The following is a 19,847-nucleotide window of genomic DNA, read 5'->3' as shown; positions in this document are numbered from 1 at the left end:
AGATACAAAGCATTGAAGTTAGAGAGGAGCACAAATTTTGGATGAAAAATAGACACATTAACACAGGGGGAGTTATCAATTTTGAGGTATATAGGTTATCGCAAAATTTTGAAAATTTTGACATTTAATATAAAAGCCTAGTCATGGATAGATTATGCTCAAGGAAACTAAGATTGATTATGTATATTTAAGTGTTTTTGACACTCATGTCAAAGGGGGTGATTGTTGATCTTAGATTGGTTTTGACAAGTGAGTGTCAACACACTTAAACCATTTATTTAATTCATGCCAAACTAGTAATATATGCCAAAACATGTGAATATTAGACCATGCTGAGTTGCAACGAGTGCTGAGTCACTCAATTGCCAAGTAGATAGACCATGCTGAGTTATTCAAGTGTTGAGTAAAAACGGGATGCTGAGTAATGTAGGTGTCAAGTCAAAAACATAAATACAATGCATGTCAAGCATAAGTAACTTCATATGCCAAGTGACATAGTTTAGACATATTTGTTTGTAATGACACAAACAACTATGTAAACCATTTCTAAGCTGACTTAAGGATAGATTTCAATCTTTTGGAGATAAGGAAAAATCTATATTTGGATTCCCTATGTAATTACATGCAACCAATCAGAAAATAGGTAGGTTCAAGTGACAATATGGATGAATCTCAGCCATAGATTTGTATCTAACCCTAAGCCACTAGACTCTTCTTAAGGAGGACAAAGCCCTAAAATTTTTATACTATACAAGGGGTGAATGATATAATTGAAGGAGTGAAGAAGATTTTTTGAAGAACATTCAAGGTGACTTAGTAGCAAGAGTGTATTACATAATTAGTTAGTGAAGAATAAAGGATAGAGAAGGATACAACATTGATACATCAGATCATGAAGGATCAATTATAGATTGTGCATAGGTGATCTATTATGAGGCAAGCAAGTGCAAATCACAGGATCTATGCTGAAACATTCTAGCAGGTGATTTCAGTTATATCTCTTAAGAGAGTAGTCATAATAGGATGTATTAAATTATTTAACAAGGTGCTTACTTAATTGTAAGTTAAAGTACTCTATCTAGGCACACTTCTAATAGGGTGTTTAAATCTTCTAACAAGGTGGGACTTAAGAGTCCTTGTAAGCCTTTAATAGGGTAGGCCTTTCACAGGACAGACCATGATTCATGGTCAAGCTATTTTAATCTTAATTGGCTACACTTTATTGCTACAATAGTGAGGATTTGTGAGTGTCATCCCAACCCCAGTTTTACCTTCTCACTTGGAGGGTTTCTGGGTAATCATTTTAGGTATTATGTGTGTGTTTTCTTATATGTTTATATGATTGATGCATATGCTTTACATGTTGTTTCAATATGCTAATGCATTAGATGTATGAATGGTGAAAATTTTTGTGGGTTAAAATTTAAACTCATGATTCACTCCCCCAAAAGTTTACCTTTCCTAATTGTAATTTCAACAAAAAAACATATTATAGGAAGTTTATATTTGAATTTTCCCTTTCCTCTTGGAATTCTTCTACCCATTAATCCTTCAAGGTCATGAAGATCATCAACAGAGATATCACTGTCATTATTCACACACTTTCCTTTTTCTTTCTTATTAAGACCCAGTTGAGATTTGAAATTTGATTCAATAGTAGTAGGAGTAAAATTATCTAAGTTTGAAAATTTAAAAGAAGTGAGCCTACCAGCTAATCCTTCCAAAGCCATATTATTACCAAGTATGCATCTCAGTTCTTGTATTATAGAGACTTTAATAGCACATATAGGAGGTAAAGTTTTTAGTACCTCGGTGATTATGGTTTCATCATCAATCATTCCACTATATCCTCTTCATATTTAACAATAGTTTCACCTTTTGTCATTCTCATCTCATCAAACTTGTCTCTCAAGCTTTCTAATTTTTCTCTTATAACATTTGTGTCTCCTCTAGAGATGGTATGCAATTTATCCCACATTTTCTTTTCATTTGTACACTCCTTAATGTCATCAAATTCAGTATAAATTAGGGTTGATGCAATCTACAACATTTCTTGATCATGTTTTTTCTTCTCTTTCATTTGTTAAGTTATTATAGGTCTTGGTATCTCTACATATGCATGTTCCATATAGTGTATTTCTGCTTCTCCAATTCCTAGAACCTAAATGTTTTATCTTCATTTAAAATGATTAAAAATATTTAATCAACAATTCTTTGTGCCATAAATTGAAAGTTACATTTACTAGCCAAATCAATTACCAATTGTACATTCAAACTCCATGCCAAATTCTCCTCAACAAGATGCCACACAATGATATAAGGGAAAAATATTGTTCAACATACACAAGCATATGGTCAAATGCATTTAATATTTTATCATGTTCTCTTTGTTCAACCCCGGCACTTCCTTTTTGTACGTCTTGATCTTTAGCTTCAAGGACCTTCAAACTTTTCAATTCAAGCACCAATGATTAGATACCAATTGTTGAATAATTTATAATAATTGAATGGGGGGTAAATAAGTTATCCTTGGGTCTAGATGTACCAATTATACTTTTAATCACTTCAAATACTTCAGATTTAATCATTTAGTAGCTTGGTCTCTATGGTAAATAATCAACAACATAAAAATTATAGTCCATTATCCTAATAGTAACAAACTTACATAATGTAAAACATTTCAAATAACATCCACACCAGTATGAAACTTGGATTTTAACATGGAAATCTAATTTGGAAAAAAACACTAGTAACATGTCACCAATTTTTTACTCTTTTGAAGTGAGCTATGTTAGGAGCCAACCTTGTTAAAGATTAGAAAATATACTATAAAATGTGACCTTGTTAAATGATTTATTCACCCTATTAGGTGTTTCCTTATTGGAGGGATTTAGAACATTCCATTAGAATTTCACCTTGATTAAAGGATTACAAATGAGCATTAGGTCAACCTTGATTAAAGGATTTTAGACTGATACAGTGATTAGAAAGTAAATGTAGGTTAATTTGATAAATACAACTCACCTTGCAAATATAGATCATAATGTAGCTCATATTTTGATCCACTGACTAACCTCCATTATCATCTCTATCTCTGATCTACCTAACACTCCTTCAAGTAATCATACTTCAGCTCTTCATAAATTTTCTTAGCCTCATGCTTAAGTTCACTAGTCAATCATATCAACAAAATATTTGCTTAAATAGGTGTTATAATATTTTTCTTCTTAAACAAAAGTGTATATCTTAGGGTTTGGCTAGATCCATCAAATCTATCCATCTTTTCATCTCCTCCTTTCTCTTCTAGAAACTTGTTCAAACTTCTCTTTGAATCCATTCATAGAAATGCTAAAAAATGGTTTCCATTGAATTAAATGATCTAGGTCATCCATCCTTATCTTCAATGAATTTTCCATACTCAAAGAATTCAATTGTATTGGCTAGAAATCAAGATTTCTCACAAACTCAAAAAATGTTGTCACTTGGTCAACATTAGGTTCTAATCCTTGGTCATAGTTGCATTACTTGGTTGATACTATATATTTTTTTCAACATAATTTTTGATACTCGGTCAATACTAATGCTCATTCAATACTATATTATGCTTAACTTATACTATCACTTGGTCAACACTATCATCACTTGGCATAAACTTATAGTTCCTTAATCTTCTTCCATTTTGCTTGGTCAAGCCTTTGTATCTAGTCTTCTATTGATTATTTCTTCTAGGCTTCAATACAATGATATTCTCCACTTTTTTTATGATTAAAAAATCAAATTATCTTTTCAAATTCCAATTGATCAAGTTCTCATTATAGTTTCTCATAACAAAACCTTTCATCTAGGTCCTTTTGTTATCTCTTCTCTTCAAATCCTCTTCATCCATCATCTTGATATGACACTCTACTCAGATAGAAACTATCTTACCAATAAGGTTTGACATTAGTGACAACATAAAAAATCTTCTAATTGTAGTTCTAGCATGTGTGTCACTTATTTACAATCTCTTTTTGATGACTAGGGTTGTTGGAAACTACAATTGAAATAGTTATTATTTTGTCATTGATGTCAAACTTTATTGGTAAGACAATTTCTATCTAAGTAGAGTTCCATACCAAGTTAATTGATGAAGAGGATTTAAGGACATAACAAAAGGATCTAGAGGAAAGGTTTAGTTTTTGGAAATTTTTGAGTTGTCATTTTGCATGATGTTGAATGATAGGAATTCTTAAAACTCCTCTCTTGAAAATCTAATTGGGGATCAACTCCAAGGTTCTGGGCGATCTTGCGACCTACTGAAATCTATTCAATTGAAGATAAATGTGTATGTTCACAAGGAGGTCTTTATTCAAACCATAAAATAAATATTTTTTTGGTATTTTCTATTTTTATGATTAATGCAATTTATCGATGCAACAAACATGAATTCATTTTTTAATCAAGTGTTAGAAAAGAAAATAAAAAATGGTGATGAGAGATTAAAGAAAATAACTTGAAGAGGAAATCCTTAACGAATATAAATCATGGTAACAAAACTTCTATGAATTAAATCATCAAAAATATCAAGTAGGAAACCAATGAAATTACAAGCAGGGCTTCCTCAACTCCACTGATGCAATCATCAATGGGAACTCAATAATAACCAAAATATATTTCACGTTTCATCAAATTGTAAGGCCATAGAAAATGTGCTCATGCGAGACAAGACACTATGCAATTCTCTCCAATTCCTTACATCACTAGAATTCATTAACATGAGGCAAACACAAGAACTAAAAGGTTGCACAATCATAAAAACACAATAAAATCATTGGCTCCATTATTATTCATGAACATGCATTCACAAAAATAACACACTTGGACTAGAATAACTACACTTAGAATGGCTTGATAGATAACTTTCAATCTATCAAATGGTTGCTTTAAGAAATCAAGGCTCTAAAGGAAAAGATTATCTAGGATAGCAACCAGAGTCCCTGCAGAGTCCAGGAGAACATCAGAAGGATGAACAACTAGGATGAAAGCCAGAAAAAATGCAGCAGCCAGGACTCGAGAAATGATCAGGAGGATAGATTTTCTTGGGTTGAACAAAAATTCTAGAGGTTAGACAACATCATCTTGATTCTAACTAATCAAATTGTGGACACTCTGCACACTTTGAATGAGAACATTGTCAACCTAGGGGATACTTATGAGAATTGGCATCAGGGAGGAACACGAGGAAGCTGACTAGCCATAGCATTGGTAAGGAAGAGGCTGATCTGAATGCAGGTAGGGACCAAGCAGATCATTTGGACTAGGAGGAAGCCCAGAACATCAACCAGGTAGGAGCAGACAACCAGAAGGATAATGAAGCTGCAAAAACTCTACAGGATCTAGATAAGGAGAACCATTAGGTTTGGTTTTCCTTGTCGGTCTGGTAGTTTTCTTTTGCCTCCTAGTCTCTGGCCTTTTGTTTCTTTTTGGATGTTGGTTGTTGTTTCATGTTTTGCTGGACTTTATTGTCTTACCTTTTATGCTGTAAAACTTTCAAGTTTTAGGTCCCTGTAAAACCTATTTTCCTTAATCAAAAACTACACTTAGAATGATAGCACCAATAGAATATATTATTGTATCAAAATAATATCCTAGATTACATATTACATCTATTTATGTATAAGAAAACATCTCCTCCGTTTGTGTTAGGAGTGAGAGCTCTTAAAATCCAAATTCATGCTAAAAACTAATAAAACAAATTTAATTATATACAAATTAATTCTCTAAATGGTGCTAAGTTAACTTTTGACACATTGCTTCTTCTTGAAAACTATCAGTGCACCTATGAGAAAAGTGCACTTGTGCACCTTGGTGATAGGACCCAAAAATCCAAAAAATCTTCTAAGTGTCAAAACTTGATTTCTAGCATCTAGGTTTTCTTCCTCTTTATACCAAAATGATGTGTGGAGTTTTCCCTTTGAAAATTTGGATATAAAAGGTTATTTCTTGAGGAATTAATAACTCTAAAGCTTCATACTTTTCCCTCAGTTCCCTATGGAAATAATGAAGTGTGACTTCATGGGAATTCCTTAGAACTTGAAAGCCATGGGGTTGAGTGTGATCTTAGGTACTATAGTAGACAAGGAAGACATGGTAATGTTTAGGATCTTGGGGGGCCTCTAAATTTTTTGGATATGCACACATACACACCTTTAGAGATAATTCATTCACCAAATCTTCAAAGTGTGCACTTGAGCACTTGTGCACCTTCAGGGAATTGTACAAGGTGCTCAATTCACCAAAAAATCAAAGTTCTTAGTTTTGAAAATGGTTCCTAGGGTTTTCTCAAATGGGGCTTTAGATCACTCTTCTATACTTATTTTGATCTTTTTGATAAATTAGGCCTATTTGCGCACCTATGTACTTTCCTCTTCAAAACTTATAAAATTGTGTATCTGTGCACCTTCACACATGCACACCTTCTAGAGTTCTTCAACTTATGCATATATCAAAATTAAAATGCACACCTACACACCTTATTGAGACAATTCATTCATAAAATATTCAAATTGTGCACTTGCACACCTTTAGGAAATTGTGGAAGATGCTCAATTCACGAAAAAATCAATGTTTCTAGTTTTGAAAATGGTTTCTAGATTTTTCTTAGACAAGGTTTGGGAGCCCTTTAGTGTACTTTTTCTTCCCTTTTTGATGATTTATACCCTCTTTATAGCTCCCACCATTTTCATAGACTTAAACTCCTATTTCTTCTATCTAAAATCCCAAGGCACCTATTTTGAAAATACGCATGCAATAACATGATAATTTTTTTGTGCTATATATGATGAGGATGCCATGATGATCTACACAAAAGATAAACATCAATATATTGGTGCCGGGGGGGGGGGGGGTGTAAAAATGGTGCTAATTGACCATAATCCTAAACCCAAATTATAAAGTTCTACTCCTCAAGGTACCTTGGAAGATACACTATTATGATGAACAAACTTTTGTAAGCCAAAAAAGGGGGTCCCCATTTACAAAGGCATTTCTTTAGCTACAAACAATTTTCAAACCCGTATCAAGTTTGTAACTTGGTTCTAGAGGTCACTAGTGGCTTTTGAGAACTTCAAACAAGAAACTCAAACTTTTCAATTTTCATGCTTATTGTGTGTTTAGTGTCTTAATTCCCTTTATGCTACTAAGTGCCAACCATTATGAGTATGCAACAACATAAAAACAATCTTTTACTGATTGGTGAGAGTTTGAGAAATCTTCACCAACAAATTTCTAATTAGTATATGACCAAATGTAAGAAACCATTGAGAGGATTCTTAATGAGTCATCAATTACTTTTCTTTCATATTTCTCACGATCCATTTGTCAACTTCATAGAGCTCATGAATTTCCACTAGATTCTTCCTTGATTTTTTTTTTGTTTGAAGTGAGCTAGCAATGTGCTAGTTGCCATTGATCACCTTATTTTGGTTCATACCGAGTTTTGGAATCCTATTTGATGACACCATATATATATAATTTTATTTTCTCTTGACAATGATTAAAATGTATGTTCAAGATGTTGGTGTTATTTTCTTATGGATCTTTTCCAATATGATGACTTGTGCATTCCTCTTTTAATGAAATTTTGGAAACTCACATGCCAACAAGTGATTTTGATAAGCCCCTAGGATCCTCTATTCAAACCAAAAAGTTTGGACTATCCCTTAGCCAATGTCCACCTGAGTTGAAAGTAACCTAGATGACCAATTCTTTGAATTTGTAAAGTGTTGAGAGTGATCAATCTAGAATCTAGTTTTAATGTAAAAGTTGTCTTTGTCCATGAGAAACATCTATATTTAGTCGGTACAAGAAATAAGGTTATCCAAATGTCTTTGACAAAGAAACACCTCTTCCAAAAATTGAGACCAATTGTGATGGACCACATGTTGGGAAGAACCCCAAAAAAATATAGTGACTCCTTGACTCAAAGATTAAACAAGAAAAAAGAATCAAAAAGAAGAAAAAACTCAACCAAAATAGACTCGACACAAAGAAAACTAACACCTAACTAAAAAGACTAAAAAAACTAAAGAAAACAAAAAACTCATATACAAAAAACCCTCGATAATAAGAATGTGGGATGGTTGTCATTATATTTCTAATTATGTGTATTAGTAATAAACCACCCCATATAGTCCTAAAAAATGTTGACTTGTCTTTGTATTTAGAAAAATAAAATTTGGACAATCTTGGTTAAAATCCCAAGCACAAATCACACAAAATCAAAAGTTGTGGTAACTCTCCATGGCCATGATTAATCCACAAAAAATTTCTCTTACCTTTAGAATCATAGTCAAATTGAAAATCATCAAACTAATAGGGATAATGAAAAGATATCACCTAATCTAGCAATTCCCCCACTATAGGGGTGCACTCACACATTGTAATTTCTCCTTCTGGTGGTCATATCTCATGGTACAAAACTCCATCCACACATGGAAATAGTAGCATCAATGATGTAATATTGCTATCAAAACAAGACCCAAAAGGTAGAACATTGTGTTTATGGTCCTTATTATCATCATTATTAGCCTTAAACCATGAATTGTCACCTTTATGATCCTTGGGACTAGAAAACACAATCATATGCCTTCCTTTTGAATTATAGGATTCATTAATATCATTAATCAAGGTGTTTTATCTCTTGTATCTCAAAGAAACATTTTCAAAATCATACTTACCCTCCATTGTGATCTCCTAAGGTGAAAATAAATTAGGACAACTTTATTCTAAATGGAATCCAAATGGAAGGATTCTACATGGCTCAGTTATTGCATGGTATGATATATATGTGTAGAATATCCATAGAATGAAATTTCCTTAGTTAAGCTTGAGACCAAATTAAGAATTCTATCCATCTTGGCTAATGACATATCTTTTTTGAGGGAGGTATCTTATCATTATCCAATGGAGAATCAATATCATAATAGAAAGCATTCGTACTCTTTTTGATGACTTCTTGATTCAAAAATATTAGCCACCTTAGAATCTTCTACATTTCCATCATCTTTTGAAACTTTGAGAATTTTTACAACTCTATGGAGTTTGCTACTTCAAAATTTTTTGCACCCTCAAAATTTATTAGGATATCCACACTTATTGCAACATCAAAACTTGAGACAATTTCAATACTTTCAACAATTTCAACAAGTTCATATGTCTAGGCTAACACATTAGATACTACATCTTGGAAACTAGAACATTCCAACTTTGAATGAATCCTTTGATGGAGGTTACAGTAGTTAGGAATTAAAAGGATGTTTGGATTTTTATGTTCTCCAAGATACTTCAAATTTCTTGTTATGTTATCCATAAAACCTTTGAAAACCTCATGCTTTACATGTAATTCCAACTAGACTATCGATGTAATGTTGGGTGGAGCCTCATAATGGATTGAAGTATTATAGACCTACATGTCTAGATGAGTAGGGATGTAACCATAGAGAGACATTATCCATTAGATATTCCTCTCTAATTTTTAAACTTTGTGTGTTCTTATTATTTCTGCAATAAACATGTATCCTAGATTATCCATGCTCTTTCTCTTCATTGAATGGGAAAACAAACTCCTCTTGATCATCTTCATCATTTTGTCATCCTACAAATTTACCATATGATTCAAACACCATTTCACTGAACTGCAAAGGTTATTCCTCCATGATTTGGGGAGGTTGATTCGAAAAATCATTATACCTGTATCCATTTTTACTTGGACCAATACCTATAATACCATTATTCTTATTGTTGATGTTATCATAAGGGCCATAAAACTACTCTGATTTTGAGAATAATTATTTTGGGAAACAGGTTGTCATGGATAATTGCCTTGGTTTCTTGAGGAATTCAACTTTACTCTAATGAGTTCATTGGATAAAAGAGACATTGTCTTCTTCATGGCCTTAACCTCACTGGCCATATTTTTCTCTAGTTTAGAATGTGGAGAAGTCTTTTTCTCAAAGAATATAGTCTTTTAGGTCTCATACCTGAATATGTAATTGTTGGCATTGGAGCAACAATAACCTATTGCAATAAAGGTGCTAGATTCAACAGGGACATTTGATTAGGCATAGTAGATGTTCTTACTAAAAATGGTGGTATGCATACTATATTATTTAAAGTCAAGAAAGACACAAAGTTCCCTCCACCATGGCTATCTTCCTACTTTGTGAATGTAAAAACCTCTTTAAAGACCTTTTCAATGCTATCAATGTCTTTGGGTGGAAGCCTTCTTATAAGAATATAAGTTAATGAATCCATTGTTCCTAAATAGATCCAGATGATAACTTTATGTGGTATAGTATAAGGAAACTCCATTCTTTGATACATCATATAGAAGTGATGATTAAACTATGAAATAGTCTCGTGGGGATCCCTCTTAATTGAGATGAACTAATTATGTAGGATAGTTGGATCAATATAGACCTTGAATTGTGCTAGAAACTTTCTCTCAAAAGAGTTCCAATCCCTTATTGATGTTGGTCATAGATTGAGGTACAAATTGAATGTTGTTTCCCCCAAAGTGTAAGCAAAAAGGTGACATACTATATCCATATGCTGAATTTGGTTTTGATTATAGATTTCCTTGAAATTTTTAATATGATCTTCTGATGTTTGTGATCCTCCATAGATTGTGCTAGAAACTTTCTCTCAAAAGAGTTCCAATCCCTTATTGATGTTGGTGGTAGATTGAGGTACCAATTGAATGTTGTTTCCCTCAAAGTGTAAGAAAAAAGGTGAGATACCATGTCCATATGCTGAATTTGGTTTTGATTATAGATTTCCTTGAAAATTTTAATATGATCTTTTGATGTTTGTGATTCTCCATAGATGAACCATGGGCAAAACATTTCAATATTTTTTGGGCAAGTTTGTAATGGACTAGTTAGGTTCAAAGGTGAACTTTGGGCATTGAAGAAAGACATGTTATATAATGATGGGAATGTGTGAAGTAGAATCTAGAATGGATGATGATGATGGAATTTGTAATGTGAATGTGTGGAGCCTAAGTATCCCTTTATCATTACAAGGCTTGCAAAAATGACTAAGTTATAGGAACTCATGTGCACTAGGTGAAGACGTTAAAGCTCACTAAAATGGAGATTGTGGATTAGGATCTTCCAATTTTTGTCTATTTTGGAAAATTGTACCTCTTCAAAAAGTGCACTTGTGTAACTGTGCACCTATGCACAGGGACAAACTTGGAATTTTTTTTGAAATATTTTGAAAACTATAGAATTTTCAAACAACAACTTGGGTTTTTGAGCTGAATGGTTTTTAGGCCCTCCTTATAGTGCCACTTCCATTGAAATGTCATTTTGCATGATGTTGAATGACATGAATTATTTCAAACTTCTCTCTTGAAAAGATAATTGAGGATCTACTTCAAGGTTTTGGAAAATTTGGTGACCTACTGAAATCCACTCAATTGAAGATAAAAGTGTATGTTCATGAGGAGGCCTTTTCTAGTTTTCAACAATTTTAGATAATCTATTTGATCTATTGCTATTTGAAAAAGTAACCACAAAAGAAATATATTTTTGGTATTTTCTAGTTTTCTGATGAATGCAAGTTATCGATGCAACTAATATGTATTCCTATTTTAACCAATTGTTAGAAAAGAAAATAACAAAGATATGGTGATGAGAGATTAAAGAAAATAACTTGAAAGGGGAATTCCTAACAAATGTAAACCATGGTAACACCATGTCTACGAATTAAATCATCAAAAAGATTAGGTAGGAAGCCAATGAAATTAGGAGCAATGCATCCTCAACTCCACTGATGCAATTGTCGATGGGAACTCAATAATAATTGAAAGATGTTTCATGTTTCATCAAATTGCAAGGCCATGGTAAGTGCACTCATGTGAGACAAGACCCTATGCAAGAATAATATGTGATCTTTTCTCCAATTCCTTACGTCACTAGAATTTGTTAACATGAGGAAAATACCAGAATTTAAAGGTCACATAATCATAAAAATACAATAAAACCATTGGCTCCATTATTATTCATGAAAATGCATTCAAAAAAATAACACACTCCAACAAGAATAACTACACACAGAATGAGAGAACCAACAATATATATTATTGTATCAAAATAACGGCCTGAAGTATATATTACACCCATGTATTTATAAGAAAACATCTCTTCCCTTTGTGTTAGGAGTGAAGGCTCTTAAAAAGTAAACTCATGCTAAAAAATAATTAAAAAAATCTAATTTTATACAAATTGACTCTCTAAATGGTGCTAAGTAGGTCTCCACCCTTGTTTATATCAAATAATGGGTGCATGAGCCTTTGCATGACTTAAAACAATAAAAAAATGAGAAGATAAGAAGATAGAATCCATGAGATTGTTAGAGTAAATAATTTTTTTATTAATTATTAATTATTTTACTTAAGTTTACTTAGGTTAATGCATTCATTTAATAGTTTTAGTGATGATTTTTTGACAACACCAGAGTTTGTTCCCTTCTAGCATGTTCCACCTTTTTTGTGGCCATATGCTTAGTTGTCAACCTTATCTTCTACCACCTTCCAACTTGTTCTACAAGCTTCCATGAGGCCTTTATATTCAGGCTCTCTCATTGTATTTTCACAACTCACATCTCATTTTCAATAGCAATACATTTTTCTTTGCTTGCAATATCTTCTTGCTTAAGTCTGTTTAGTGTTTTTCTAAGCTCCACCTCTTCCTCCTTTGCTTTCCCTTAAACTAGTTATTTGCATGTAGGTGATCTTGGTGCACTATGGAGTTGGATTTCATCAACTCCTACATGGTAGCAAAGCCTCCTTATTGCTTCTTATTCAAAGGTTTTTTAAAACTGTGATTCAGAGACACAAACCCTAGTTTGTTTGTGCATTTTTCTTCAATCTAGGGGAAGAGCATTTTTTTGGAGCACTTTGGGCCTAAACGGATGCTACCATTGAGTTTAGAAGGCCTGTTACAATTAGAATGCATATAAAATTTGTCCATTTTGGTGATAGGAGTTTTGGGAGGCAAATTTTTTTTAGTTACAAGTTATCATACAGACTGTATGGACATGTGATTCAAAAAGAATTTGGGTGTCGCCATCGAGTGGCCACCACCACACCACTGTGAGGCCACCACTACATAGTTTGGTAGCCATCATAGCCAGCCGTGCCACTACAGAACCACCGCAACCAACACACAATTTGACCACTACTCACCCTCCACTGCAGTCTGATGGCACCCCCTATTCTGGTCACCTCTGCTCATCTGTAGCACTACCTCCGCCAGGTTTCACTACTTTGGCTGCTCACTAACATGACAATGCCATGTGTATACTTTTTTGCACAGTTGGCACATTTTCTAGTAGACACGTGGCATGGGTGCCACGTGGATGCTGCCACGTCACTTGCCAATGCAACCTCCTACCACGTGGATGCTAGGTGGCACTACCACGTGGCATCTTTTTTGTTGTGCTAGCCCCTTGGACATCAAATTTAACCTAGGGGTTTGCTAATGTAAGGATGACATCATACTACATCAGCATCACCTGTAGGCTCTCTAGGGTATTTTTTGACCTACTTGCAATTTTTTGGCCATAACTTGAGCATACAGAGGTATTTTTCTAATATGAAAGAAGGATTGAAAAGCTAGCTCTAAGATAGAGACATTGGTGTAGGTATTTTTAAGTTTTGATGTAGTTTTGTTGCTTCTTTTTTCAGTCAAAATCTAAAGTTCTTTTTCACTCCGACAAGTATTTCTTTTGCGTCCCATCTTTGTTTTTTGAAAACGTTATATTTTTGGAAAGCTAGTTTTGTCACCTTTTCAAAAATGCTATCATTTCCTTCATATTCTATACCATGCTATTTCTATCATATTTTTGGCTTTTTTTTCTCTATGGTGGATATCTTGGGTGTTCCAGGTCCATGGATCACTTCCATGGCATGGGATCTTTTTTTTTGGGCTGTACTATCTTTTGTATCAACTTTTTTCCTTTTTTGATCATTGTAGCTATCATTTGTAAGAATTTTTATGTACACACATTGAGATAAAGTGCCACTCTTACATTTTGGGTTCATGAACATTGTTTTGAGACAGTTGTACTTACACTATTTTATAAGGCACCATGGGGGGATAGTTGTTTGCCATTTTTTATGCCCTCTTTCTTTTTTTCCCCATGTAGAGTTGGTGTGACCATGTCTTTATAGGTGTTTGTACCTCTTCAACTCTCTTGTTGTTCCTGGTTCTTTCTTTAGAGGTTATTATCCCACCTTCTCACTTGCATGTCATCTCACCCTATCTACATTAAGGGGGGGTTATTCTATTGTTCTAATGCTTTCATGGTTCAATGTTTGATAGTCTGAGCTATGTATTCAATGGTTGATCCTATATACTAGGCAATTGCAGTGGTTGGCTACCTATGCATTTCAATGAGATGGATCATCTACCATATAGACACACTCAGTTTGTACCTTCTTCTTCCATGGAGGTTCTTTAGATCAGAAATTTCTTTTTGATGATAGAATTTGTAGCTTCTTCATGCTTCAGTGATGCTCTTCATGATCACTTTTTGTTCCCATTTTCTGGGGCATTCCTCTAGTTGGAGGCTTCTTCAGTCCTTCACTAGGTGTTCTTACCTCTTTTTGGGGGAGGGTTTTTTCATGTGGTTTTCTCTCTTTCCCCATTTTTAGAGGTTGCATTTCTTTGCATTGTTCATGGGTACCTAACATGGCCTTGTTATCGGGACCCATTCTACATTTTCTCTTAGTTTTGTGAGCTTAAGGCATTCCCCTAAGTTGCACTTAAGGGGGGGTGTTAGAGTAAATAATTATTTATTATTTATTAATTATTTTACTTAATTTTACTTAGGTTAATGCATTCATTTAATAGTTTTAGTGATGAGTTGTTGACAACATAGTAGTTTGTTCCCTTCTAGCATGTTCCACCTTTTTTGTGGACATATGCTTAGTTAGTTGTCAACCTTGTCTTCTACCACCTTCTAGCTTGTTCTACAAGTTTCCATTGGGCCTTTATATTTTGGCTCTCTCATTGTATTTTCACAACTCACATCTCATTTTCAATAGTAATACTTTTTTCTTTTTTTGCAATATCTTCTTGCTCAAGTCCATTTAGCATTTTTCTAAGCTCCACCTCTTCCTTCTTTGGTTTTCTTTTGATAGGTTATTTGCATTTAGGTGATCTTGGTGCACTATGGAGTTGGATTTCATCAACTCCTACAAAGATGATCTGGGAGTCTTTGGGAGCTCTAAAAATGGAAGCTCAACCTTCTTTAGGTGTCTCTGGGAGTTGAACTGTCATCAAAATGCATTTCTAATGCATGGAATGCTCTAAAGTAGCAACTAACAGTTAATTCTTGGTGCATTGCTTCTTCTTGAAAAATTTCAGTGCACCTATGAGAAAAGCACACCTATGCACCTATGCACCTTGGTGATAGGACCCAAAATTCCAAAAAATCTTCCAAGTGTCAAAACTTGATTTCTAGCATCTAGGTTTTCTTCCCCTTTATACCAAAATGATGTGTGGATGTTTCCCTTTGAAATTTTAGATAACAGAGGTGATTTCTTGAGGAACTAATAAGTCTAAAGCTTCATACTTTCCCCTCACTTCCTTCTGAAAATCATGAAGTGTGACTTCCTGGGAATTCCCTAGAACTTGAAATTCATGGGTTTGAGTGTGATCTTAGCTGTTGTAGAAGACAAGGAAGCCATGGTAATGTCTAGGACCTTGAGGGGCCTCTATATATTTTATATATGCACACTTGTGCATCTTTAGAGATAATTCATCCACCAAATCTTCAAATTGCGCACTTGAGAACTTGTACACTTGTGCACCTACATACCTTCAAGGAATTTCACAAGGTGCTCAATTCACCAAAAAATCAAAGTTCTCAGTTTTTAAAATGGTTTCTAGGTTTTTCTCAAATGGGGTTTTAGGTCAATCTTGTGTACTTAGTTTGATCTTTTTGATAATTTAGACCTATTTTCACACTTTGCACATTTATGTACTTTTCTCTTCAAAACTTGTAAAATTGCACACCTTCGCACCTTTACACATGCACACTTTCTAGAGTTCTTCTACTTATGCATATCTCAAAATGAAAATGTACACTTGCACACCTTCTTAAGATAATTCATTCATCAAATCTCCAAATTGCGCACCTACACACCTGCACATGTGTACACCTACACACCTTCAGGGAATTGTGCAAGGTGCATAATTCACCAAAAAGTCAAAGTTCTCAGTTTTGAAAATGGTTTCTAGGTTTTTCTCAGATAAGGTTAGGGAGCACTTTAGTGTACTTATTTTTCCCCTTTTGATGATTTATACCCTCTTTGTAGCCCAACATTGTCAAAAACTTGAACTCTCACTTCTTTTATTTGAAATCCCAAGGCATTTATTTTGAAAATGCACATGCAATACCATGGTAATGTTTTTGCGTTGTAGATGACAAGGATGACATGATGATCTACACAAAAGATAAACATTAATATAGTAATTTTAGGGGGTAAAAATGGCACCAACTGATCAGATTCCTAAACCCAAAACATAAAGTTCCACTCCTCAAGGCACCTTGGAAGATACCCTATTCTAATGAACAAGATTTTGTGAGCCAGAAAATGGGTGTCCATATTTCTAAATTCAGAAGTGAGGCATGTGTTGTGGAACCACAACAAGAACTACAATGATGACTTGACCTACTAGACTTTGACAAGATAGAGTAATTGTTTAATCATAATATAACCGGAGAAGATACTTGTATTGAAGCCTAGTTGGAGTGATCAAAGAAAGACCAAATGTATTTGCTTGACTGACAAAAAGAGAAGAAGATTAAGGAATTAGAAGTTTATGATGAGTGATGCTAGAGTTGACTGAGCGATCAAATAACCAGAGAAAAATATAGTGTTAATCGAGCATAAGTATTGACTGCGTGTCAAAAATTATGTTGGACATAACAATTAGTAGCAATTGAGTAATTTAGTGATGATTGAGTGTTAGAACCTAGTGTTGGCCAAGGGACAACATTTGATAGATTATGAGGAAATCTTGGTTTTCAACCTACACAATTGAATTCTTGGAATTTGGAAAGTGTGTTGAAGATAAAGATGGATGACTAGGAGCATCTAATTCAAGGGAAACCATGTTTGAGTTTTTTTATACATGAATTCAAGAATAATTTTGAAGGAGTTTCTAGAAGAGAAAAGAGGAAATGAAATATGGAAAAATTCATTATATGTGTGAAATCTGATCGAAACCCTAAGATTTATGGTGATGTTTAAGCAAAAAATGATCAAAATTTCCTATTTAAGGAGGTACAAGGGCTAAACTTGAAGAGGTTAGCAAGTAAAATCACCAAGTTGTTTCACCCTTGAGGATATCCGATAGGGTTACGGTTGAAATAGTTACAGATGAAAGTGTTATGGCCAAAATTGTTAGGGCCAAACCCATGTGGTGCCAAGTGGCATTGACATGGCATGAAGGTGGCAAAATGGTTATAGTCAAAACTATTTTGGCCTTAAGAATTTCAGCCAAAATTTTTATTTGAAAATTAATGAAGAAAAATGTTTCTCTTTTACGAGGTCATGTAAGTGGGCATAAAAAGTTACCATGGATTTCAGCCGAAACCTTTTCAGGTGAAATTCTCTATGTGGCAGCCACACAAGCAAACTATATGATTTTTAAAAACTTCTCACTTCTAAGGATAATTTCTCCATAAAAATTGAAGTTTCTTAAAAAACTAAAAATACACTTTTGTAGATCTCAAAGTCAACATTATGGCCATATAAATTATATAGTATTTTGAGTAGTTATTAGATGTTTTACTTTTAGAATACTGCAAGTAGGTATTTTAAAATTCAAGAAGATGTCACTTCAAAAAAATGAAAAAAATAGTAAATCATGTTCAAAAAATTAAATCTTTATATGTAGCTCTAGAGGAGAGAGTCATCTTCAAAAATATGTAACTATTTTTCAAAAATATGCAGAATTGATAGGAAAACTTTGACAGGAAAAAAACAAATGATCAATTTCTAATAAGTTTGAATTTGAACACTTATAACTTCAAAAATATACATCAAAAATAAAAAATTCTCTTTTTTTCCACTAGATATACATGTAAACTATAACATATTACAAAATTAGAGCAAAAAATGATCATTTGCATTTTTTTTTGGCAGGAATGAAACTCTATATTTTTTAATATTTAAAATAAAATAAAAAATGACTTAAAATTTTTTAAAAGTGCAATAAATCTTTCTCAAAAAAATAGAATATAGACATAGAATTCATCCAATTCTACACATTTCATCAGTTTGCAATCTTTAAATTCTAAACACAAATGCCACTTATGTCATTAAAGTTGAACAATTTCAATTTTGGGATCATTTTTCTTTATAAAAGGTGACATAGGTTTGTGCTTTTACCTTAGTAGAGATGAAGACCTTAACAAAGTTGGAGTAGTTGTTGATTGTTTTGATTGGTGAAATTGAGCAGAAGGATAAGTAGTGAAGTGTTTGAGTGAAGAGTGATTTCTTGAAGATTTGTCAAGCAAATCAGAGATGGAGATTTTAATGGAGGCCAGTTAATGAGTCAATTGTTGGACCAAATAGTGATCTGTATTTTCAAAGTGAGCTCTATTTTTCAGATCAATCTTACTTTCTAACCATTATATTAGTATTGAAATACTTTAATCAAGGTTGACCTCACAATCATATGTAAATCCTTTAATCATTATATCATTTAACAAGGTCACATTTAACGATGTGTTTTGTAACCTTTAATAGGGTTGGCTTCTAATAGAGCTCACTTTAGAGGAGTGAAAAATCAGTGACATGTTACTAGTGGTTTTTTTGCAAATTGGGTTTCCACATTAAATCCTAATGTCATACTTGTGTGCATTTTATCTAAGATGTTTTATTGTTACTATTTTACATTTTGCAAGTTTGTTACTATTAGGATAGTGGATTGCAATTTTATGTTACTAATTATTTTCTATAGAGTCCGAGGTGGTAAATGTTTAGATATGAAGTACTTGAAGTGATTACAAGTTCAATTGGTATATCTGGAGCTATGGATGATTGGTTCATCCTCCCCACCTCTTAGTTATTCTAGATAATTTTAACAATTGGTATCAAAACTTTGGTACTTGTAGAAGAAAACTTTGAAGGTACTTGAAGCTAAAGATCAAGATGTAAAAAAAAATGGTGGTGCCAAGGTTGAACAAATAAAAATTCCCTACATGCTAGAGTTTGATGAAGTTTCTTCTAGAAGGAATTGGAGATGGTGCAATACTCTATGTGGAAAATGTATATGTAGAGATACCAAGTCCTCTGACAGCTCAACAGATGAAAGAGAAGCAAGAACATAACTAGGCTATGTTGGAGATTGCATTAGGCCTAAGCTACACTAAGTTTGATGATACAAAAGAATACAAAAAGACCAAAAAAATGTGGGATACATTATAGACTATCAATGGAGGAGAAATAATTGTTTTGAGAGCAAAATCAGAAAGTTTGTGAGGCAAGTTTGATGAAATGAGAATGATAAAAGGTGAGACCATTTCTCAATACTATAGACAAGTCAAAGAAGGTATAAAATAGAAACATAAATGATGAAAGTATGATAAAAAAGGTACCGAGAACCCTAATTCCTATTTATGCTATTAGAGTTTTTGCAATATAGGAACTCATATGTATCCATGGTAACAGTCTGACTTTGGAAGGTTTGATTGGTAGGCTTGCTACTTTTGAATGGTCAAACTTTTCATAATTTTACTTCTACAACTATTGAATCTTCTTTCAAAACACAATTGGTTCTTAG

The sequence above is a fragment of the Cupressus sempervirens genome, chromosome 5, assembly GCF_028749045.1.
Source record: "Cupressus sempervirens isolate cs-2001-9-10 chromosome 5, ASM2874904v1, whole genome shotgun sequence".
NCBI lineage: Eukaryota > Viridiplantae > Streptophyta > Pinopsida > Cupressales > Cupressaceae > Cupressus > Cupressus sempervirens.
The sequence above is the reverse complement of the archived record's forward strand: the minus strand, read 5'-3'. Positions refer to the sequence as shown.